Genomic DNA, 25219 nt, shown 5'->3' with positions numbered 1-25219 from the left:
AATACATGTGAACACACACATTATTGAATATAACATATTATTTACAGATACACTTTGCGGTGGTTTGAAAAAATGGCCCCCACAGGCCCATAGAGATTGGCACTATTAGGAGGTATGGCCTTGTTGGAGGAAGTGTGCCACTAGTGGGGTAGGGGTGGGGGTGGGAGGGGATTTGAGGTCTTAGATACTCAAGCCAGGCCCAGGGTCTTACTATCTTCCTGCTGCCTGTCAATCTGGATGCAAAACTCTCAGCTACCTCTCCAGCACCATGTCTACCTGCATGCCACCATGCTTCCTACTATGATGATAATAAACTAAAACTCTGAACTATAAGCCAATCCAAATTAAATGTTTCCTTACAAGAATTGCCAGCTGGGCAGTGGTGGCATACACCTTTAATCCCAGCACTAGGGAGGCTAGGAAGGCAAAGGCAAGCAGATCACTGTAAGTTCGAGAAGCCCTGTCTCAAAAAAAAAAAAAAAAAAAAAAAGAAAGAAAGAAAGAAAGAAAGGAAGGAAGGAAGGAAGGAAGGAAGGAAGAAAGAAAAAGGAAAAAGAAAAGGAAAAAAGTTTCCATGTTCATGGTATCTCTTCACAGTAATAGAAACCCTAAGAGAGACTTTAATCCAAAACAAGCATTACTGTTGATATTTTTTCATCTTGTTTGTTCATTTGTCCTCTATGAGGTATTGAACCTCCTGGGGCTTCACTAGGTAGAAGCTCCCCCTGTAGGTGACATTTGTAGCACTTTAAATTTTTTGACCTTCCTCGGTTCTTCCAGATAAGCAGGATTATTGGTCTGTTTTGCCAAGTATGAAGTTGACATTACATTCTTTTTTTTTTTTTTTTTTCTTTTTGGATTTTACAGACAGGGTTTCTCTGTAAGTTTAGAGACTGCTTTGAACTCTGAAACTAGCTCTGTAGACCAGGCTGGCCTCGAATTCACAGAGATCTGCCTGCCTCTGCCTTCTGAGTGCTGGGATTAAAGGCAAGCACCACCAGGACCAGTGGAGCCTGTCTTGTTCTTTCTTCCAACACATAACCATACTATCAGTCTGTCTCCCCTCATTTTGAAGTAGTCTATCCTCTACCTTTAGATAACAGAGAAGCCTGGTGGGGGTGACATGCTGCAACATTTTACTAAGGTTTAAGTTAACATACCTATATGTGCATCTTTATATATGCATTGCATGTAGGCTGTTGTTCTTATAACTTTGTTCTTATTCATATCTTCATTCATACTTCAATATTTTGATACCATGTCTGGTCAAACAACTCAACTGTGAATTGTCTACATGCAGAAAGTTAATAATGTTGAACCATTTACTCTCTGAAGCATGAGAGGTTGGAGTAAAAAATAAGGAGTAGGCAAGAAAGAAGTAAGGAAAGGAGGTGAGGGAGGAAGCAATGAAGGGGAAAAAAGAACTTTAAATTCTACATTGTCCCATTCATTGACTATAACATTACAAGAATGAGTGGAATCGTTGCATAAACTCCATCTTGATTCATTTGTAGTGGTATGTCCCAAGATAATTCAGCATCATAATTAATCTTAAATATGTTAAGAGACTAGGAAAATACCAAGGGCTTTGATAATAGAGTAGTATTGGTTCAGATCTAAGCTATGAATCTTACAAGTTCTGTATCCTTTGGGCAAATAGTTTATTAACTTCTCAGCCGTCTATTGTTTATCAGCAAGATGAAGACAATAGCTGTCTCCATGGCTACAAAGTATAGCCTAAAAGAAGCTAGAAGAGTTCTCAGGCAACTCTGTGCTCAATAGAGAAGGCATCTGTGGTGCTAGGAAGGTAGTTTAATGGGTAAACAGTTTGATGCACACATATGAGGACCTAAGTTTAGATATCAGCATCCCTATAAATGCCAGCACAGAGACATTCCTGTCACTTTGGCACTGGGGAAAACAGATAGGAGAATCATGGGGGCTCACTGGTATAGCAAACTTGTTGTTCAGTGAGAAATCCTTCCCCAATAAATAAATAAATAACAAATAAATAAATGAGTAAATAGGAAAAGAGGTTGAGGAAAAATAAAAAAAAAATCTCAATGTCAACCTATGTCCTTACACACAAATTCATACTTACATACAGTCCCCCATACATATATGAAAAGACTTGGCTTGTGAACAGAAGGTCTTCTTGGGTTCTAATTAATATATGAAATAAGGTTTTTAAAAGACCAACAATAACAGAGGCTTTTCAGGTAGATTGACAACTTAATCTAAGAAATCAAAAAGCAATAGAGAAAAATCTTCTCCAACTCATTTCCATGATGTAAAGATTTTCTACAGAAGAAATACAGTTGACTTTGCCCTCTGTGTATTGTCAAATGAAAAGAAGTATTCAGTGTCAGAACCAATCTTAAGGTTGAGTAGATGCCCATCCACTCTAGAGGTGCTGATATCCCTGTCATTTCTTCACCTACATGTGACAACTCTAAGCATATAAGGAGAGTGGCTGCTTGAGCTATAGTTCATGCTGGAATGGTTAGACTCCATAAAAGAAATCACACATGCACTAGAAAAGAACAGAAGGGAGTAGTGTGTTCAAAGAGCACAAACTCCTTTGCCAGTAATTTAGACCATCATGCAGCAGATGGTAAAGGGAGAACTATTAGACCCATGGTACATAAAGTAAATAACTGTGAGTTTACATCCATGATGAGAACACAGGAAGAAAGGAGCCAAGCAGCACATGTGTGGGCAGAGGATGGCTGTGAGCAATGCACTCACTCTACTTGTTGACAAATACCAAGGATGACAGCTGAGTCATGAACTAAAAACAGAGGGAAATATGATGTAACATATAGGAGAAAAATATGCAGCAGAGGGAAAAGAAGCCCTTAAGCACATCTTAGAAATTTTGAGACAGAATTTCTGTGTCTAATTTGATTCAGAATTCAGGAGGAAATGTCAGGAATCTCTTTGTCATCTTCAACAAATAAAGGAAATAGGGTTTCTCCAACAGAAGCACGAAGGAGAAAAGGGTTACATAATGCTATCCACAGCATTCTTTCGTGAGGAGACAGAGGGACCATGTTGGGTTTTGGTCTCAGTCTTAGTGCTAAGCACAAGTCTCAGTCTTAGTGCTGAGCACAATACCAGGTAAAGGATAGCCATGTCATAAGTATAGATGATAATCTGTAACTATTACCTGTGTTCATCTCTGGTGTAAGGTACCAATGGTGTTTCTTTTTATAATTTGATGGGATGTTGTTACAGTAAGTACAACATGTTTTTAAATAAAGGAAAATGCCTGTGAATTAAGTGAGTACTTCAGATCTGTTAACCACAGTTGACATCAATGCTGCATAGCCTGCTAGGAAAAGGACACTGACAGTGTTAAGATTTATTTCCCAACAAACTGAATGCTTAGTGCCCCGTCCCCCACAGCCATGCTTCCGGCCTGGTCCAATCACAATGCTGCTTGCTCACCTCCTATTGCTCTAATTCCTGGCAAATGCGCAAAGATTCCAACTTAGTGGCTTCTATTTTTTTGCCTTCTTTTAGCAATTAATTTGCATGCTTTATCTCCCCTGAATGCAGGAAACAACAAATCTGACCTGTGTGACTCCAAAGGACACACTTGTGACCTTATCTTATTGTGGCAATGACACGGAGGTTTTTGACAGGAGCTGCACCTAACAGGTTTCATATAATTAGGAGAGGTATTCAGAGGTACAGGGACTTAGCTGAAAATTCAGTCTGTTCTACAGTTGAGAATGATGTTTTGGGAGTGTCCTGTCTTGTGTGTGTGTGTGCACACACACACACATACACACAAACAATATAAAGTATATAATATATATATATATATATATATTGAAATCAAGGCTCAAATCCACTGAGACAGACATAGTCATGAGATATCCTGAAGTCCTACAGGATGAAAGAGTCAAATCCACAGGTTTGTAAGCATCAGAGGATGTGAAATGGTCCTAAGATTTCCTTCCATGTAGTTGTGTTTCAGCTTTCATACTTTTAAAGGAAATAATACTTATGTTTAAGACCCCTTCCCCAAGGGAGCATTATAGTCTATTGTTTTTTAAACCAATAATATTGTAGGCAACATCTGAGATGGGATCCCATTGGGAAACAGCAGGACTAGGGACATAGCCCAGTCAGTAAAGTACTTTCTGCAAAAACAGAGTCTGAGTATGAATCCCAGCACTCATGTAAAAAGCAGGCATGGTTGTACATGCCGGTAATCTCAGCACTGCAAAACTAGACCCCAGCACTGCAAAAGCAGAGACAGGAGGATTCCTATACCTCATTGGCTAGACTGTCTAGCCAAGCAGTGAGCTTCAGGTTTGGAGAGAAAAAGAGCCTGTTCCAAAAATGAAGTTGGAGTGCAATCAAGAAAGACCAATACTGACTTTTCGCCCCCATGTGCACACACACACATACAGACACATGGACATAATACAGACACACACATAGCAAACACATACAGCATATACACAGACACACACAATTTTTTTTAAAAAAACAAAGAGGCAAATGGCAGAGAGTACACTATTTGATAAAAATGAGAAATGGAATTTTTTAAAGTCAAAGGCAAGATGAGAGTTTCTTTCCTCAGGCTTAACCTTGCATGGATGTCTTCCATGGAGAGAACAGTATAGGAAATAATAATCTTGCTTAAGACATGTCTCCAGAAATGGTGAGTCACATACTCGGTAAGCTTCTATATTAGTCAAATTGAACTCAAGAACCAGGAAGCCTTTTATTTGTTACCAGGAACATGAGGTTAAGAAAAAACAAAAAACAAACAAAAAAAATGACTATATCATTGAAACCATGTACAAATTTGATAAAACAATGAATTTAAATGGCAAAAATCTGAAAGCTGGGGAGGTGTTTCAGTGAGTGAAGTACTTGCTGTGTAAGCATAAGGACCCAAGTTCAGATCCTCAGTATCCACATAAAAGACTGGTTGTCAGTGTGTCTGTCCATCACTGGCCAGCCCACCTGGCTGATCTGTTAAGTCCCAAGTTCAGTGAAAAACTTGTTTCAGCAAAATTAAATAGAGAATTACAGAGGACAGAACCAACATCAACCTCTCCTCTCAAACACATGTATACATGAGTCCATGTTCTTGTCCACATAAATGATACATACACATTATCACGGTTGCTACTTATAGAATGAAGGGTCCTGGACATAGCTGTGGTTATCTTCTCTGAGCAACGACACTCTATTTTGAATATTGTCTTCACTGTGCTCCACAAGGATCTTATTTACTACTCCTGTAGGGACCTTGTTCTGACATTTTCCAGATTCATCATTGTAGACACCTGTCGTCCTACATTGTAGAAGATCAGCCTTGAAAATTCTTGGTAAAAGAACAGGCAGTTCGATTGAATTATGAAAGAACTTAGTGTGTGTCATCAAACAACATAGAATTCAACTGAAAGATATGACCTTACACAGCTACCCACAATAGATACTGAATGGTATAGATATGGAAGCAAATGTAAAGTCAGGGTGCAAGGGCTCACAGAATGTCAGTGAACCAAGGATCAAATGAATGTTGACCTGTTTCAGTGGCTGTCCCATTTGTAACAGATTAAGAACATCCCAAGAAAGCAACCCCACTCCCTCCCAAGGCTGAGTCCACCTGAGTATACATATAGTCTCAGCTTTGAATTTTCATTTGTAGTGTTTTGTTTTACTTAATACCCCATATTTATGCAGACTACTTGGACACATCTAGATACAAGATGCCTTTGTTGTTGTTTTTGTTTTTGTTTTTCAAGACAAGGTTTCTCTGTGGCTTTGGAGCCTGTCCTAGAACTAGCTCTTGTAGACCAGACTGGTCTTGAACACATAGAGATTCACCTGCCTCTGCCTCCTGAGTGCTGGGATTAAAGGTGTGCACCACCACTGCCTGGCACAAGATTCCTTTTTAAAACCTGTGACTTTGTGCATCTCTGCTGAAGGCAATTGGCACATGTTTTCTGAAAGTCCTAAAAGTATGTTAATACAGCTGACCATTCTCATCCCCTCTGTACCCTCCTTACTTCCCTTATTATCAGTCAAACCCAGTGAGTTCCATCAGACCTTTGAATTACTCTCTCAGCTGTTGAAATGGCTTCTCCAACTATCTAGAAAACACAGGCATTTTAAAAGTTGATTACAATGGTCCATACATCATGCTCTCTTCCTTTAAGAGATTTCTTATATCTAACTTCCCTAATTTCCTTTCCTATATCTACTCCCATCCTCCCAGGGAAGAGAAATGACATAAGTTAGGATTTATACATACATATATGTAAGGTGTACAAAAATGAAAAGCTGTGGATTCCTTCAAGACTAATGTGGTTTGAGCAAGCCAGATCCCCTGAAACAGCATTCCTGATGATCCAACATTCAAAGCAGCTTAAACAAATCAGCCTTGCATACTACAGCCAGGATTTCTGCATCTTCTTAGGATTCCCCCATGACAGCGCCCTTTATCAGCAGGAAGTAGTTTGGAAAAAATGACGCCCAAATTCCCAAATATTGTTTATAAATGTTTGTTTTCATTATTATGGGATTGGTTATAAATGGTTAATGATCACAACCAATATTGTTTTAAAGGTAAAAAGGAGATTATGGTATAGATATGAATACTTTTGTTTTGGAAAATGGATTTTCATTTATTGATACAATTTAAGGTCAATTTTGTGATATGTATATTTCTCCTTTTGTTTAGGTATTTTGTTTATATAGCTCATTTAGAAATATAATGTATAATTTAGTACAGATTTCAGATAGTTACCTATGATAGTCAAAGCTTAGAGTTAAGTTAGTTAGTTTTTCAAGATACACAGAGATGTATTTGAGATAGATAGGAATTCTTCAAACCTTTATGCTTTGTAAACTGGACATTCAGGACCCACAGAAAAGTGACTACTGATTCAAGATGGACATTGCTACAAAATTCCTGCTTCATGGAAGAGTCTGCCAGACAGTCTGCAGGACACAAAGAAAAGTGACTGACAAACTGCCAATACAAGAAGACAGTTTAAAGTTTCCTGCTTTGCTGAAGAGTCTGCCAGACACACTATGGCCTATGGGCTGAAGATGGAAGATTACAGAAGAACTTCAGGTGACTGACAAAGTGAGTTGTCTCTGTCATTTCTAGAGTTTATAGACTACCCTTCTGTGGTCTTTGAAGGAGTTGAAGACAGATAGTTATGGTTATAGTTTTCCTTAGTATTAAAGATAAGTTACATAGACTTGAGTCACACAAAGATAGGATAGATGATGGAATATTTTCTTCAAATCTTGCTAAATGTTAATGGAGTAAATAGTGTTAACTGTGATTCTTATTTGATAACTGTTATGTGATATATTCTGCTATGTTAAGGTTAAAACCCTTTTTATTTTAGACAAAAAAAGAGATGATGGGAGATGTCATTCTGTATATGTTTCTCATACTGGTTAATGAATAAAGCACTGTTGGCCAATAGGAAAGCTAGATAGGAGGAACTAGGAGACAAGGAGGAAAGGGGAAGTAGTAAGGAGGAGCCAAGATGGAGAGTGGGGAGAAAGCAGTATGCCGGCCGACTCCCCGGTAAAAAAAAAAAAATACATAGATCAGCAGAAATAGGTTAATAATTAAGACAGAGCTAGCCGATAAGAAACTAGTACCTGGCTAACAGCATTATATCAAATACAGAGTCTCTGTACATTATTTGGGGCTGGCGCGGCAGCGAAAAAAGACCGGGCAGCAGGTGGAACAAACCTTTCTCCCTAAACATATATAACCACATATACAACACATCTGTGTACATGTATACATATAACACATGGATATATAATGTTATTTTTCTTTCTTTTTTTTTTTCCTGGTACAGGGCATGCTTTGCAGCCAAGGCTACCCTGGAACTCTCTATGTAGCCAAGGCTGGCCTTGAACTCAAAACCATCTCCTTGTCTCAGTCTCTGAAGTGCAGCCAATGTCCCTGAATGAAAGAAAAAAAATATTTAAAGGAGAACTATGTAAAAAAAAATTTATAGAGAAAGGCAGCTGAGAGGTTTTCTTTTAATAACAATGAAAACACACTGCCTAAAGTGAAAGTTCGTAAGATTGTGGGGATGATTGGGAAGGAACATTGGCCTGAGCAGGAAACCTGGTACTGGTGCCAGTTTTGCATGAACAAGGAGTTTGATCAACAGACTGAACTCTTAAATCCTAAGCCAGTGCTGAGCAGACTAGAGCATAGTAAAAGTCATAAAGGTCAAAACCACCCTCGCCTGTTGGCCCCAACTGCAAATTGGTAAGGAGGCTGAAGCCATACCTGCCTTAGTCCTCCTTAAGGAGGTTTCTCTGCAAATAGGAAGCAATAGGCGAGAGAGACTGACTCACTCCAATTACTCTTTGGAAAATGAAAGAAGGGAGGAAGCAAACCCACTTAAGAGCTCGGGAAATTGTGAAGTGCCTGTCAGATTGCTGTAATTGTAGGGCAGCTTTTGTGAGCCTTGATGGAGGACAGGCTAGGTAAAAAAAAATCAAACCAGCAGGGCAAAATGTTACATTCACTTAGTGGCTTCTAGAAACAGACTAAGCAAGGTAGGTAATGCACTTCCAGGTGTGTTTCCATGGAGGAAGAAGCATCCTGCTGAGAAGAGACTTCTACATTTCTGGCTGTCAAATATGACTTACCTCTGTTCAACCCTCTTCTGTCCAGAGCCCCTCAGCCCCCAACTTCCCATGTTTTTCCTCCAGCACCTGAAAGTCTAGAGCAAGACCAAATCCCCAAATTACCCTGGAGCTGGGAGTTCGGCATCTACCATAGAGGAAAGTACTGTTGAGGGCTTACAGGCCCCTAAGCAGGACCTCCAGACAGAAAGCAGGCTTTCCTTTTCACTACCAAAGTCAAGCTTCTATTGGAGCATGAGACTCAGAAATGCTAGCATCCATCATGGATTCTGAACCACAAAGACAGGCCCCAGATTCCAGACATTGGGTCTTGAACCTTATAAAACTGGTATCTCAGAGAATAGTAGAATAGGTACTGTCAGAAATACAGGATCCTAAGGACAAAAAGGAATAGAACTGACAGAACTTCTCGCTGACATTTTTTTTCCTGTTAAATCCCCATTGGATCATCTCAGAGAAAAAGCAGATGCAAAGACTCACAGGGGTAAGCAGGCCTGCTCCACCCCAAGGCACATAGTGGGCACAGGAACAATATGGATCATAGTCAAGATATTGTGTTCCCATGCACATGCCTCATCTCCTTCCCTTGTACTTCCCCAGCAGGAATAAAACTGTAGAGGAAGTAGAAACACAGTAACGGCACATTATGCTTAAGATGTGCTTTGTTAATGGTAAGCACTTACAGGAGAGAATTCCAAAACAGTAAAGTGAAGGTCATGTTCAAATGGGCTTTCATGAAGTGGGACATTCTGGGGCCAATGCTGTCACTGTATGAAACTCCCTGACTTGTTGGCTCTATTGCTTCTCCTAGTGTAAAGGCATTGCCCTGCTTTATTTTATATATTCGCCGCAGCATGGATGTTGTTGAACAATGTATTCTTGTATTTTCATGTTCTTAAACTTTATAATAGATGCACTTTTTGTGCAGTCCTCTTTAAGATGCTTTTGTTAGTGAGTAATCTGTTTTTGAGGCACAACCAGCCATACTGATGCATTTGTTTTCAATGATCTGTGCTGTCAATCAGGTATCCATCTCCCTGTGTTTATCTATCATTCTAGCAGGAGGCAGGTGGGCTCCTTTTGACTACCACACTGCTGCTGCTTGGCCCATCCTTCTATAAGTCTGTCAGTGGATTTACAACTACTAGAATCACATTTTACAAATTTTATTTTACTGGACCTTGATACTAGGAATGCAAATGTCAACTGTGAAGATCATTTTTTTAATTTTTAAAGACATTTCATTTAGTTATATTTAAGTTGTGTACATGTGAGTGTCTACATATGTATATTGTACCATGTGCACATCTAATAGACACTGAGGCCAGAAGAAAGCCTCCGGTCCATTGGAACTGGAATTACAAGCAATTGTTAGCTGCAATGTGGGTGCTGGGAACAGAACCCAAAGTCTTTTGCAAGAAGCAGCAAGTGCTTTTAATCACTGTCATCTCTCCAGGCCAAGAAGTTTTGACATGATGTTTGAAAAATCAGAAGAACATCAGTTCATACACATTCACTCATACACACATGGACTTATACAGGCACACCACACACATATTCAAAAAAAAAAAAGAATGTACATCTCACCCAGTGAAACATTAAGGAAGGCATGGAATATTAACATTTCTGTAAGCAAGTAGAAAAGATAAGTCAAAAGCAGTATCAGAAAATAGGCCATGTAACAGCATTGTAATCTTAACTTTGCCTTTCTTAAATAGCAAGAAGACCAAGAAACAGTAGTACTTCAAAGCCTGTAGGTATCATGTGATTCTAGATAGGTGTAAAAGCTAATAACAATATTGACAATAAGAAGCCTGTTTGTGTTGTCATCATGGCCAAGTAGAGAAGCTATTTTTTTACTGGGAACTATGGCAGATATTAGGGTTGAAACTGGACACTGGCATTTCCAACAGCATCTGGTGTATAGGTCTTTAGGGATAATTGCATAAGATTCAGTTCTGTCTCTCTAAGATACATAGACTGAAGTCCTAACTCTTGGTGTCTCAAAGGATGAGCCTATTTGGATATAAGATCCTTCTAGATAGGATCTGCTAAATTGTGATAAGGTTACTTTGAGGTAAGAGTCCCCCAATCCAGCCCTTGCAGAAGGGGAAAATTGCATGTGTGTGCACACACACAAGCATGTATCACACACACACACACACACACACACCTGTGCAAACACCCACACACACACATGCATGCCCAAACACAGAGGCAAAATCTCACAGAGGCAAAAGGCAAAGATGATATGATAATGTTGCTTTTATAAGCCAGGAACCACCAGATGTTACTAAAATAAAAAGATGGCTCAGGGGTTAAGAGCACTGACTGCTTTTCCCAAGGACCAGGATTCAATTCCCAACATCCACATGGCAGCTCACAATGGTCTGTAACTTCAGTTCCAGAGGATACAACTCCCTCACACACATATGTGTAGGCAAAATACCAATACACATAAAATAAATATAAGTAAATTAAAATTTAAAAAAATTAAATGCAAGGCTTGGGCAAGAGGTACAGAATAGAATTTCCTTTATAGCTTTAGCTAGAAGCAACCCCAACATCCTTGAGGTGCTATATTCTACAATTGTTAGGCAGTACCTTTTTAAAAATCATGTATGTGGTTTGGGGCATTTTGTTATAAGCAACCACAAAAAATAAATACACAAAAAATAAATAAGAGAAATTGTATCTGCATTCCATCAGATTTATAAGCCACTTTCATGGCACCAGAATAGTCAGCACTAACTAATGCTAGGGAGTTGACTGTTATAATGCATATGTAGAATAAATAGTCAGCATGGAAAGTTAACCTCATTTGTGTGCAAATGAAATTTGATTCTCTACACTTGGTAGTGCTAATAATTCAGGAACATATCTGTTCTTATAGCCTATTTGGTGAATCTTTCTCCAAATCAACTTGGAATATATATTACAAACCATAAACTATAATTTATTTTTTAGTATTTTTTTTACATATTTCTTTTTTTATTTTATTATTTTATTTTATTTTATATAACAAAGTCCAATTAAATGAAAACAAACATTTATACACAATATTTGGGAATTTGGGAGTTGTTCTTTCCAAACTACTTCCTGCTGGTAAGGGGCACTGTCATGGGGGATTCGAAGAAGATTCAGAAATCCTGGCTGTAGTCTGTAGGGCTGCTTTGTCCAGCTGTTTGGAATGTAGGATCACCTTGTACTCTGCTTCAGGCGGTCTGGAGTGATCAAACCACATTAGTCTGGAAGGAATCCACAACTTTTCATTTTCTGTGAAACAAAAATAGAAATCCTTTTCCCCAGTAACTTGTTCTTCAAGTTAAATTTTGGAGTCAGCATTTTTTTTAATTTAATTTATTATTTTACATGTCCATCCAAGTTCCCTCTCCCTCCCTCCATCCCTCCCTTTTACCCTCTCTGCCCTCTCACATGCACTCTAACAACCCTCCCCTCCCATCCCCCCAACCCAATTCCATATGTAGGGGAATGCCATCCAGTTGGGGTCATGTAGATCTGACAGGTCATGTGAAGTAGGGACTAGGGCTTCTCTCCTGTCTCTAGATTAAGGCAGTTATCCCTCCATGGGGGATATGTTCACAAAGTCCTTTTGTGCACCAGGGATACATCCTGGCTCCACTGTCTGAGGTCTCTTAGACTGCTCAGACCTTCTGGCTGAGACCCATATTCAGGGGGGCCTGAGTCAGTCCCATGCTGACTTCCCAGCTATCAGTCTGGGGGCCCGTTAGCTCCTCCTTGTTCAGGTAAGCTGTCTCTATGTGTTTCTGCCGGATAGTCTTGTCCTCTCCATCTGCATCTGGGTTCTAGTTCGACTCAGTGTTTATGTATGGGTGTTTGCTCCTATTTTCAACAGGCATTAGTTGAGTGCTCCATGGAGAAGTTAGTTGTTGATCTCACTCTCCGGGAAGGGCATTTATGATAGCCTTTCCACGGAAACTCAAATTGTTAGTTGGGAACAGGCTTATAGTTCTCTAGACCTTTCTTTTGTTCAGTTTTATCTTCAAACCAATATTGGCTCCCTCTTTTATGTTCTCTCTCTCTGTCTCTGTCTCTCTCTCTCTCTCTCTTTCCTATCTTCTATTCCTAACCAGGCTCGATCTTCCTGGTCGCACATGTTTACCTTTTCTCCCCCTCATTTTCTCCTACTTCTCTCTCTCCATTTGCTGCCCCCCCCACTTCATCTGAGCTCTGGGGGACTTGTCCCTTCCCAGTTCTGTGAGGGACTTTATATGAATCTCTTAGAATACACCTTGTATCCTAGTTGGTCTGGTGATGTGAATTATAGACTGGTGATCATTTGATCTAGGTCTAAAATCCATATATGAGTGAGTACATACTGTGTTCCTCTTTTTGTGACTGGGTTACCTCATTCAGGATGGTTTCTTCAAGTGCCATCCACTTGCCTGCGAATTTCAAGATACCATTATTTTTTTCTGCAGAGTAGTATTCCATTGTGTAGATGTGCCACATCTTCATTAACCGTTTTTCAATTGAGGGGCATCTAGGTTGCTTCCAGGTTCTGGCTATTACAAATAGTGCTGCTATGAACATAGTTGAACAGATGTCTTTGTTGCATGGATGTTAATCCTTTGGGTATATGCCTAAGAGGGGGATTGCTGGGTCCTGGGGTAAACTAATTCCCATTTTCCTGAGGAACCGCCATACTGATCTCCAAAATGGCTGTATGAGTTTGCACTCCCACCAGCAGTGGAGGAGTGTTCCCCTTTCTCCACATCCTCTCCAACATAAGTTGTCATTGGTGTTTCTAATTTTAGCCATTCTGGCAGGGGTAAGATGGTATCTCAAAGTTGTTTTTGATTTGCATTTCGCTGATAGCTAAGGATGTGGAGCATTTTCTTAAGTGTCTTTCAGCCTTTTTGATTTCCTCTATTGAGAATTCTTTCTTCAGTTCTGTACCCCATTTTTTAATAGGGTTATTTGGTGTTTTGTTGACTAGTTTCTTGAGTTCTTTGTATATTTTGGAGATCAGCCCTTTGTCAGATATAGGATTAGTGAAAATCTTTACCCAGTCTGTGGGCTGCCTTTAGGTCTTGTCCTTTGCCTTACAGAAGCTTCTAAGTTTGAAGAGGCCCCACTTATTAATTGTGGCTCTCAGTGTCTGTGCCCCTGGAGTTATGTTCAAGAAGCTGTCTCCTATACCAATTTGTTCAAGAGTACCTCCTACTTTCTCTTCCAGGAGGTTCAATGTGGCTGGATTGGTATTGAGGTCTTTGATCCATTTGGACTTGAGTTTTGTACATGGCGACAGACATGGGTCTATCTGCAGTCTTCTACAGACCCTCATCCAATTGTGCCAGCACCATTTGTTGAAGATGCAGTCCTTGCCCCATTGTATAATTTTAGCTGTTTTCTCGAAAATCAGGTGTTCATAGGTGTGTGGGTTAATATCAGGATTTTCAATTCGATTCCATTGTTCTACCTGTCTATTTTTGTGCCAATACCAGGCTGTTTTCAGAACTATAGCTCTGTAGTAGAGCTTAAAGTCAGGAATGGTGATGCCTCCTGAAGTTCTTTTATTGTATAGGGTTGTTTTGGCTATCCTTGGTCTTTTGTTTTTCCATATAAAGTTGATTATTATCCTTTCAAAGTCAGTGAAGAATTGTGGTGGGATTTTAATGGGGATTGCATTGAATCTGTAGATTGCTTTTGGGAAGATTGCCATTTTTACTATGTTTATCCTACCTATCCAAGAGCATGGGAGATCTTTCCATTTTCTGGTATCTTCTTTAATTTCTTTCTTTAGAGTCACAAAGTTCTTATTATATAGGTCTTTTACTTGTTTAGTAAGCGTTACACCAAGATACTTTATGTTGCTTGTGGCTATTGTAAAGGGTGATTTCTTTCTCTGCCTCTTTGTTATCTGAAAAAAGTAGGGCTACTGATTGTTTTGAGTTTATCTTGTATCCTGCTAGTTTGCTGAAGGTGTTTATCAGCTGCAGAAGTTCCCTGGTAGAGTTTATTGGGTCGCTTATGTAAACTATCATATCATCTGCAAATAGAGACAGGTTGATTTCTTCCTTTCCAATTTGGATGCCCTTGACCTCCTTTTGTTGTCTTATAGCATTAGTTAGAACTTCTAGTATGATATTGAAGAGATATGGAGAGAGAGGACAGCTTTGTCTTGTTCCTGATTTTAGAGGAATTGGCTTAAGTTTATCTCCATTCAGTTTGATGTTGGCAGTTGGTTTGCTGTATATTGCCCTTATTATGTTTAGGTATGTTCCTGTTATCCCTGACCTCTCCATGACCTTTATCATGAAAGGGTGTTGAATTTTGTCGAAGGCTTTTTCAGCATCTAGGGAGACTATCATATGGTTTTTCTTTTTCTGATTGTTTATATGGTGGATCAGGTTGATAGATTTTCATATGTTAAACCATCCCTGCATTCCAGGGATGAAGCCTACTTGGTCATGGTGGATGATTTCTCTGATGTGTTCTTGAATTCGGTTTGCCAGTATTTTATTGAGTATTTTTGCATTGATGTTCATCAGGGATATTGGTCTGTAGTTTTCTTTCTTAATTGTGTCTTTGTGAGGTTTGGGTACCAAATTTATTGTGGCCTCATAAAAAGAGAAACCTTCTGTTCCTATCTTGTGGAACAGTTTGAGGAGTAGTGGTATTAGTTCTTCCTTGAATGTCTGGTAGAATTCTGCACTGAATCCATCTGGCCCTGGACTTTTTTTTGGTTGGAAGGCTTTCGATGACTGTTTCTATTTCATTTCGGGTTATAGGTCTATTTAAGTTGTTTGTCTGTTCTTGATTTAATTTTGGTAAGTGATATTTATCCAGAAACTTGTCCATTTCCTTTGAATTTTCAAATTTTGTGGAATACAGGTTTTCAAAGTATGACCTGAAAATTGTCTGGATTTCCTCTGTGTCTTTTGTTATGTTCCCCTTTTCGTTTCTGATTTTGTTAATTTGCATGTTCTGTCTCTGCTTTTTCGTTAATTTGGATAAAGGTTTGTCTATCTTGTTGATTTACTCAAAAAAACCAACTCTTTGTTGCATTGATTTTTTGTATTGTTTTCCTGGTTTCTATTTTGTTGATTTCAGCCCTCGAGTTGATTATTTCCTGGCGTCTACTCCTGCGGGGTGAAATCGCTTCTCTCTGTTCTATGGTTTTTAGTTGGGCTGTTAATTCTCTTATGTGACTATCCTCTGTTTTCTTCATATGGGCACTTAGTGCAATGAACTTCCCTCATAGCACTGCTTTCAAGGTGTCCCATAAGTTCAGGTATGTTGTATCCTCATTCTCATTGAATATTAGAAAGTCTTTAATTTCTTTCTTTATTTCTTCTTTGACCCAGGAGTGGTGCAATTGCACATTGTTCAGTTTCCATGAGTATGCAGGTTTTCTACTATTTTTGTTGTTGTTGAATTCCAATTTTAAAGCATAGTGGTCTGATAAGAAAACTATAATTTTTCAACTGAAATGATAAGAGATTCAGATGTGGAATTATTCTAATGTTTGTAAAAAAAAAAGTATTTCTTTCATTATTCATGTGTGCATGTGTATACATGCACATACATGTATGCATGTAGATACTCATGGAGACCAGAAGAAGGTATCAGATCCCAAGAGCTGGAGTTAGAGGCAGTTGTAAAACACTCAATAATATGGATGCTGGAAACCGAACTCAGGTCCTCTGAAAGAGCATCAAGTGTTCTTAACCACAAATCTGTCTGTCCAACCCTCCAATGTTACTCTTGTTAGTGTCAAAATGTGGACACTTCAGTTCTCATATAACAAGGGAATAGTTAAGTCAATCATAATACATTTTAATATTTTAAAAGAACACTTGAAATATACCATTAAGTTACAAAAAGGGTCTCAAAAGCTTAGTACAGAGACTCTTAGGATTCTCAAGACTCAAGGAATCAGTGACATCCAAACCACTTTTATGATAGCATGAACGCACCACTGGCTGAGAATGACTCCTCTTTGCACTGTGAATGTGGTACAGTGGACATTTTCTGTCTGATGAGGCTATCTTCCTTTGCAATTGTGTATCCACAGGAGATTGTATTTTCTTTATATCCATCAGCTAGAACAGTGCGTCACAAAAAGTTGAATGTAAAAGCACCTGTGAGAACCCAGCTGATTGGAACTATCAGATATTAAAAGTATTTGTAAAACCATGCCACTGTGTTTGCTAAACTTTTATTGATTTGGAAATAGAAAGTGATCATCACTAAAATATATCCACTAGATTAGTGTAGAGGGCCTATTATAAAAACTTTCAGTGTTTTCCTTCAGTTTAATACCTAAGAGGATAAAGTACAACAGGGGGGACTCTGTAGCCCTCCACAGTGTTTGAGCTATTATGGAGTGCTGTGTCCAGAACATTAAAAGTGATAGAGAATGTGCATTCTCACCTTGTTAACAACATAGAGACTCCCTGACACTTTGGGAGAATGCTGAGTCACCAGGACTCATTGCCTGGGATTGATGGGTTTAAAGGTTATGGATAATTTAACATCTAAAATTTTCCACTTCAGAACATATTTCCTTTACATCCAATGAAAGGCAATTTGTTTTCATTTGCACTGTTATTCTTTACTTAAAAAGAAATGTTCCCTCCCCTTAAGCCATCATTTAGGACCCAAAGGTGCAAAGTGTCTCTTAATTATATTTTTATAGAGTCTCAGCTCATATAATTCTTCCAGATTAAAGGTCTACAGGGGAATCAGCCATAAGCTATTTGGAAGTAGAATTTATCAAAGTAATTTGTATTACACCAGCAGTTTTTAGAGAAATGGCCTTGGAAAACACCACCACACAGAAGGACCCATTTTCCAGGGAACATTCATACAAAAGCTAGGATGAGCATTAATTTGTGTTCAATTATTCACAGGTTCTATTACCACAAAAAAATATTAGTGTTGTCAATGATATATCCCAAAGAGTTTGAGTAACACATTCTCAAGTAGCTCTGACTGTCGCTTTGTTTGGTTTGGTTTTGAAGTCAATCTGAGTTAGTATCTAGAAATAAGAACTCAGTGTGTGACACTGAGCTAGAAGCTAGGTCACACACCATAGTCTTAATGTATTGTGAGATTGGTAGCATATGTTATCACATAGCTTCTATGAGTATTATATATTATAATACATGAAAATAAACCCAGCAGGACCTAATTGATGAACGAGGGCTACAAAACACCCAATGCTATCTTTAGTTTTCTAAATACTTCCAAATTTGTATTGGAATCAGCAAAATGCCTCCTTCAATTTCTTAAGGATAGTCTAGAATCTGTGCATCTCTCTCTTTCAGTGGTTGATGTTACCTCTTCTCTGGTCTCTAGCAACTTTCCCCAGACTGTCTAAGATTCTTCTACTCTCGGTTTCCTTTCTCTACCACAGGTAGGCTCTTATGTCTCCATTGTTGTCTCCCTCTTGATGTCTTGTATTCCTCTCTATAACATCATACATCTGTTTCCTAGGTCACTCACTATTTGCCTGCTGGAAGTTGTGAATTACATTAGTCTCCTCCCTTTCTGCTCTGTGATGACCATTTGACTAGATCAAACACCCACTCTCTTCCTTTATCATTGTTATCCCAGGAATAATAGCAATGAAAGTAAAAGAATCTTAAGCAGGATGCTAACACAAATGAATAGATAAACCTTGGTTAGCCTTTTTGTCTTACCTCTCTATCATTTGAGATTAGGAAATGTCTTAAATTGCTTCTTATACAGAAAATTTTGGAAAATCTAAACTTTTTTTTTTCAAGATAGGGTTTCTCTATGTAGTTTTGAACCTGTCCTGAAACTTACTATGTGGTCTAGACTGTCCTCGAACTTACAGAGATCTGCCTGCCTGTGTCTCTCAAGTGCCAGGATTAAAGCTGTGTGCCACCAAAACCTGGCCACAAATCTAAACTCTTATGTCTCAATAGCTTTCCAAACCTCTTACTGATAATTTCACCCTTCTACCAGCAAAAGCCTGGAATTATACATGGCATACAGAGATGAGGGGAGAGTGAGGATTGTTCAGCAAGTATGTGATACAGCTGAATCTGTATACTGCTGCATCTGTATCTGATACAGAAAACTGGGAAATTCCAAAAAGACCAGGACTTTTGTATCAGCACCACATACCCCATATTCAGCAGATTCAAATGTCCTCGGTGCTATCTTACAGCTCACTCTCCTAGGTGTCCTAAATGAGGGCCCATTTGTTTTAAATTGAAAAAGAATAGCTTCCATTCAGATGACTGTTATAAAACACAAAGGAATCCATCTTTCCATGTTGCCTTAAAAAGTCCAGAGTTTAGAAGGAGAGTGGCTAACTTGAAATTTTATGTATTTATACTGAATTCGGTTTAAATAAGAATTCTCCTTCAGGGTATAAATTAAAGATGAAAGTGTTGTGGTATCACATGTGAAAGCTCCCTGAACCCCACCAGATGTATTTTATGGTCAAGATCAGTGTTGTCCTTCACATTTGCTTCCCCCATTTTTACATGTTATGCAAAGTCTGAAATATTTTTATGACTCTAGACTACAGTAGAGAATTTGGCAACTACTTTTAACAAGGGAAAAATATCTGTCAGTCATACTCTTTGAAGAAATCACTCTCTCACATTTACTCATCAGAATGGGAGTTGCGAGATGACAGTCAAAGCCGTTGTTTCTGGCATTTTCTTCACTACTGCTAGCAACTTTAATATTTTACAAAGTGTTGTGAAGAATCTTTCTACAAGTTTGGTTTTTGTTGAGTCCTTGTCTCATACTGTCACTAGCCTACATCTTCTTTGTCTCCATTTTCATGAGTCCCTCGTTCCACATTGGCACAATGAATTGTAACAATAAAACATTGTCATGATGATGTAACACATTCTCCACCACATAGTTCATTAGCCAAAGTTAAGCCAAGAAATTGCTTCAAATTCTTCTCCATATGCTCCTAACCCCTTATGGTCTTAACAAACCTTCTGTCAATCTGTTTGTTAATGCCTTTGCAGTTATGGTGCTTATACAATTTTAATGCATCTATCTTTACTTACATGTATGTAGGTGAATTCAAAATTATGCACATGAATTTCATTTGTCATATTGCAAAATAATGTGTGCGTATTGAATATGTATAAGGAGCATATATGAACAAACGTGTGTGTGTATGTGCGTGTGCATATGTATGTGTGAATGCATGTATACATACATATGCTCCTGTGGGCTGTCATACAAATGATAAATAGTTGATTTCACTTCTCTTTGGAAACCAAGATAGCTCAACCATTTAACCTGTTTTTATATAAGCTGGGTTAGTTGAAACGCTGTGGATTTATTGGAAGGAAATGGCTTTTGCAATCTCTTACTGTATCTGTAATTTCTCCCTCCTTGGTATATACATGGGTGCCTACTGATGAATCATCCTCTGATACAAGAAGGGATAAGAAGTTGTTTAATTGAAGTAACTTTGAAAGGACATACCTATTGTACTTTGCTGGGAATTATTGATAACATTATGCATTCTCCTTCAAACTCTCTGTATTGTGTGAATTTGCTCATGCTGATCAGATTCATCCATGGCAACTATTAAATTCTGTGCCCAGTTGAGCCCACTTGGAACAAAAACCTTGTCTTGGCTAGGCTAAAATTAAAGGAAACAAGGATCCTGATAGGTTGTGTGGTCCCCTGGGGGTCAGCAGCTGTCTGTGCTGATTTTGGGTAGTAAAAATCCAATTTCTACTCTGCCCACATGGCCTAGGAAACAGTAGGTGACCCCAGTGGCTTGCAGAATTTGGGCTTCTTCAGTTGGGAAACAAGGCCAAAGGCATCAATTTCAGTGGCAGGCGAGAGATGAGGAGAGTATCAGATGGGCATGAACTAATTGCAGTCATTAAACACAAACTATCACTAAAGCAGGAGAGCAGACTCAGAGCCACACTCCAGGTCAGAGACCCAAAACAGAAGCACACCATGACAGGAAGAAGCCATGTCCTGGGCCATCTCTGTACTGATCACAGAGGCTTCCAGAATGGTTTGTACTAGGGGACAGCTCATGTCATTTCACTATGCAGCTGCCCTTGAGGATTTTGTGTTCCATTGTCCATGGAATGAAATTTAAACTTTATTTTGTGGTTTGAGGCTCATCACCATTAAGCTTCGACTTCTCTTTGCAATGGAATTGCCTGAAGTCAGTCACTTCCATGTACTATCTCCAAATGACTCACCAGTTTCTATGCAGATCAAGATCCCTGCAGCTACCTATATAAAATGCCTTATAAGGTTTCTCCTTTAATGCCCTAGCCAGGTTGTGAAATCTAATTTTCTTGTTTTTTTATCTCCTCTCCTACTCTCTAACTTTTGTTTACCTACCCCTTCCCTTCCTCATATATTATATTTCTTTGGTGATTATTAGTTTCTGCTCCAACTAATATTATACATCTTTCTACTTAGCATCATTAAGGACTGGAGCTATATCAAGTGTGTGTCCTCTCATTGCTTTAGAGTACTTTTCATGTATATGATATCTGAAAAGCACATTATTTGATGAGTGAATAAGTGTGTAAATGCATATTATATGTGTAAATGTATATTATAACCACCTCTATGCATGCACATGAACAGTGAGCAATTAGAAATATATTATAATTTTGTAAGTCATATATAACCAAACCCAGGCCATTTTACAGCTTTACTATTCATTCTGATCTTACTCTCAGTGATGTAGGATAAGGAGTATCCATTGTAGATACTCAGTACCCCTGATTTTACTTACTAGATGTCAGTACATCTGTGCTTGAGTTATGAGGCATTCCAACGCTTTTGAGTATTCTACAGGGTCAAAAATCTCTGATCTAGGAAGTAAAAAGAAGATAATGGTTTCAAATCTGACAATGACAAGAAATAGTAAGACAATTACAGGCACTGACTATTCATCCATACAGATGAAAGCTCAGAGCCAAAGATTAACAAGTCAAACTCACATTTATGTAAAAATAAATGTATCAAGCTGAGTTTTTCTTCTAATTTAATTATTAGGTGAAATCTATTATCTAGTTCTTATCTTATGACAGATTTAGGAGAAAATGGTATGGTTATTTCATTAGATTCAATTTGTGGATTTTATGGAAGCCAACTGACTTGGTTAAAAAAGTCAACAACAATGATAACAGCAATAAAGCCTCAATGAGCTGGGCATAGAAGTAGTCCACAGACTTGTTAGGAGTTACACGGCTTTAAAAGATAATATGCAATATTTTAAGTAGTAAAACACTGAAAAGATTCCTGTTAGTATCAGAAACCAGCCAAGAATGGAGACTTTCCTGCACTGGTGACAGTTTTCTCTCCTCTCTGATTTAATTACAATCTATCACTTGTGTCTTATTAAAACAACCAAAATTCTAATGTGTGCACAGGATATTTATTCAATATGTATGGTGTATGTGAGAGTGTGAGGGTGTGGGTGCTGATAAACTTGGAGATTGGAGAATACTTGGAGTGTTGGAATTCCCTATTCACCATGTTTGAGGTGGATCTCTTGCACAATACTGTGTGTGCCAGGCTGGCTGGCCGATGAGCTCCTTGGAATTCTCTTCTTTCCATCTCATTACAGACATTCTGTGTGCTACCTCAACAATATGTTTGATAAATTTTTAGTTTTAATTGAGTGTGTATAGGTGTATATGTGGGTATGTGAACATGAGAGCAGGTTCCCTTAGAGGCCAGAAGTGAGAGTTGGAACATTAGAGCCAAAGTCATTGGTGACTGTGAGCTGGCCAACATGAGTTCTGGAAACTGAAGTGGGGTCCTTGGGAGAGAACAGTATGAGCCCTTAACCATCTTTCCAGTCTCCTCATCCAACATTTTCTAGAGGTTTTATGGATCTGAACTCTTATTTACTAAAATGTTTCTCCAGCTGCTGAATTTGAAATTTCAAGAACAAAATGGTACATTTTCATTCTGTCCATAAGAGAACAAAATAAGAAATAATAATAAAAATCAAAACAGTTATTGAGCAAAACAGAAAAGGTTCATCTTGAGAACAAACGTGCTGTGGTTGGAAGATCACAGAGATAAAATTATTAAAGGGAAAATAATATCTATGTTGTGAAGTTAAAGGATAACCAGCTCCTGATAGACAAGTTTTCTTAAACATAGGCAATTGAATGAATGAAGCAAAAATATATTTAATATATAATGAAAACTGCTTTTCTATAGTATAGAAAATCTACACATGAACTTGAAAGAACATACTGTGCATTTCCAGAAACCTGATACAGACATCCTGCACATCAGATATTTACATTACAATTCATAACAGTAGCACAATTATAGTTATGAAGTAGCAGTCAAATAATTTTATGGTTGAGAGTTACCAACACCTGAGGAACTGTGTTAAGGATCGCAACATTTGGAAGGTTGAGAACCACTGGTCTGAGGTGTTACAGATATCAGTTCTGTGAGTATTTTTATTATGAGGCATGTCCTGTATGCTGTGAATATATATTTCTCTTATTGGTTGATGAATAAACAGATTGGCCAATAGCCAGGCAGGAAGTATAGGAGGGGCTATCAGACAAGGAGAATTCTAGAAAGAGGAATGCAGAGAGAAGCTGCCAGAGAGACACCATGTAGCTACCAGGAAGATAGGACACTAGACATTCTCCAGTAAAATAAGGCCATGTAGAAATATATACGTTAATACTTATGAGTTAAGTATTATGAGAGAGCTAGCTAGTAAGAAGCCTGAGCCATTGGCCCAATAGTGTAGGATGTCTGATATGCAACCCCTGTGAAGATGTCATCTGACCCCAAAAGGAACACAACCCAGATATTGAGAACCACTGTTCTGAGGATATCTGCATGTTCTTGTTTCCTTCAGCCTGCCCACAAACAAATCCCTGCCCTAACAGGATGCAATCCCACAGTTTTAACAGTACAGTGGTTTCAGTGGTGGCTGTTGGGTTCAGATGAACATGACAAGGGTGGTTGTCCTCTGAAATATATAAGCCAATCAGGACTTTGTCCACAAATGCTTACAGTTAAATCCCTTGAATTCTGTGTGAATCTCTAGATAATATAACTAGAAAAGTGTGGTGGGAAGAAGCCTGAAGAGAAATAACATGTAATGGACTGAAGCAGCAGTAGGAATCAATAAAGTAGACTAGAGGGGGGAAGCAGGAGAAAACCCAAAAGGAAGTGGAGGAGATTGTCTGAGAAAGAGGAAAAGAGCAGGTTGTGGTTTTAGCAAGGTAAGCAGGATACTTGTATGGAAAGGATAGAGGGTGGCAAGTGCAGAGGTGAAGACAGGAGGATCCTGGAGGCAAACTGGCCAGGCAGCCTAGACAACTGATGAGAGGTTCACTGAGAGAGCCTGTCCCCAAAGATGAGGTGGACATCTATAGAGGAGAGCAGTGCTATCACCGCCAGCTTCTATGTGCATTTGCACATGGGAACACAGATGCACAGGCATGCAGACAACACATACACACCACACCCACATCCACAGGGAGGGGGAAGGGAGGGAGGGAGGAGGAGAGGACAGAAGGAGGGGAGGAGAGGGAGGGAGGGAGGGAGAGAAAGGGAGAGAGAGAGAGAGAGAAAACAAATAAAATCCAAACTAAGAATTCTTTTAGTGCGGCTACAACAATATTTGAGGCCACTGGCAGTGGGTTCAAGATCTAACTCTAACACACAAACTGACTCAGTGGAGCCCTTCTGTGTGGAGAGATACCTTGCCCAGCTTAGACACAGGGGTGGTGGGGGGAGGTGCCTTGGTCCTGCCTCCAAGAGAAGATGGGACAGACTTAGTAGATTTCCTAGGGGAGGCCTTGCCCTCTCTAAGTAGTGGAGGGAAGGTGGGGGTGGGAAAAGGAGAGGAGGGAGGGGGAACTGGGATTGGAATGTAAAAAATAAGTTAATAAAAAAGAATTATTTTGTCTGTACATATTATACACATACTTGGCATGGTGCAGCATGCTAAGTAAAAGATCACGTAGAGTAGACCCTGACAGAAGTAAAAAGATGGCTTCCAGCAAGGTAGTTGACATGATGGGCATCTTGTAACTAAAGATCTCATGGCTTCATTAAGGAGAAAAGAGAAAATGACCTGAGAGTACTTCTAATACCATACCCTAGAGTCAGAATAACACACCTAACGACTCACAGACAAACCATAACCACAGTCCCAACACTCTCCCAGCAACTATTATCTTCTGTGTGCAAGCCCCAAGAAGTATATGTGGAAGGAAATAGTCTTGCCAAGTTCTATTGTAAATGAGCAGAGAGAAAAAAATTCAAAGGAAAAAAATGGACTCATGTAAGTAGGTTTGTAGATACAGGTCAGGCTGAGACATCTGTTAGCCCACTGTCTTCCATGTTGGTTAAGTGTGATGGGGCATGGGGCATCCGTTCATCACATGACTAAGCAGGACCTGATGTCCCTCTATGCACTTCCCAGCATGCCTTTCTCTGCCAGGGCCACCTCCACACCAGTATGTGTTAATTCTGTGTTGTTCAGCAAATTCATTGCTTCTCTAGACATCATGGGTTCCTTTGTGTT

The sequence above is a fragment of the Phodopus roborovskii genome, unplaced genomic scaffold (genome assembly GCF_943737965.1).
Source record: "Phodopus roborovskii unplaced genomic scaffold, PHOROB, whole genome shotgun sequence".
NCBI classification, from domain to species: Eukaryota; Metazoa; Chordata; class Mammalia; order Rodentia; family Cricetidae; genus Phodopus; species Phodopus roborovskii.
The sequence above is the reverse complement of the archived record's forward strand: the minus strand, read 5'-3'. Positions refer to the sequence as shown.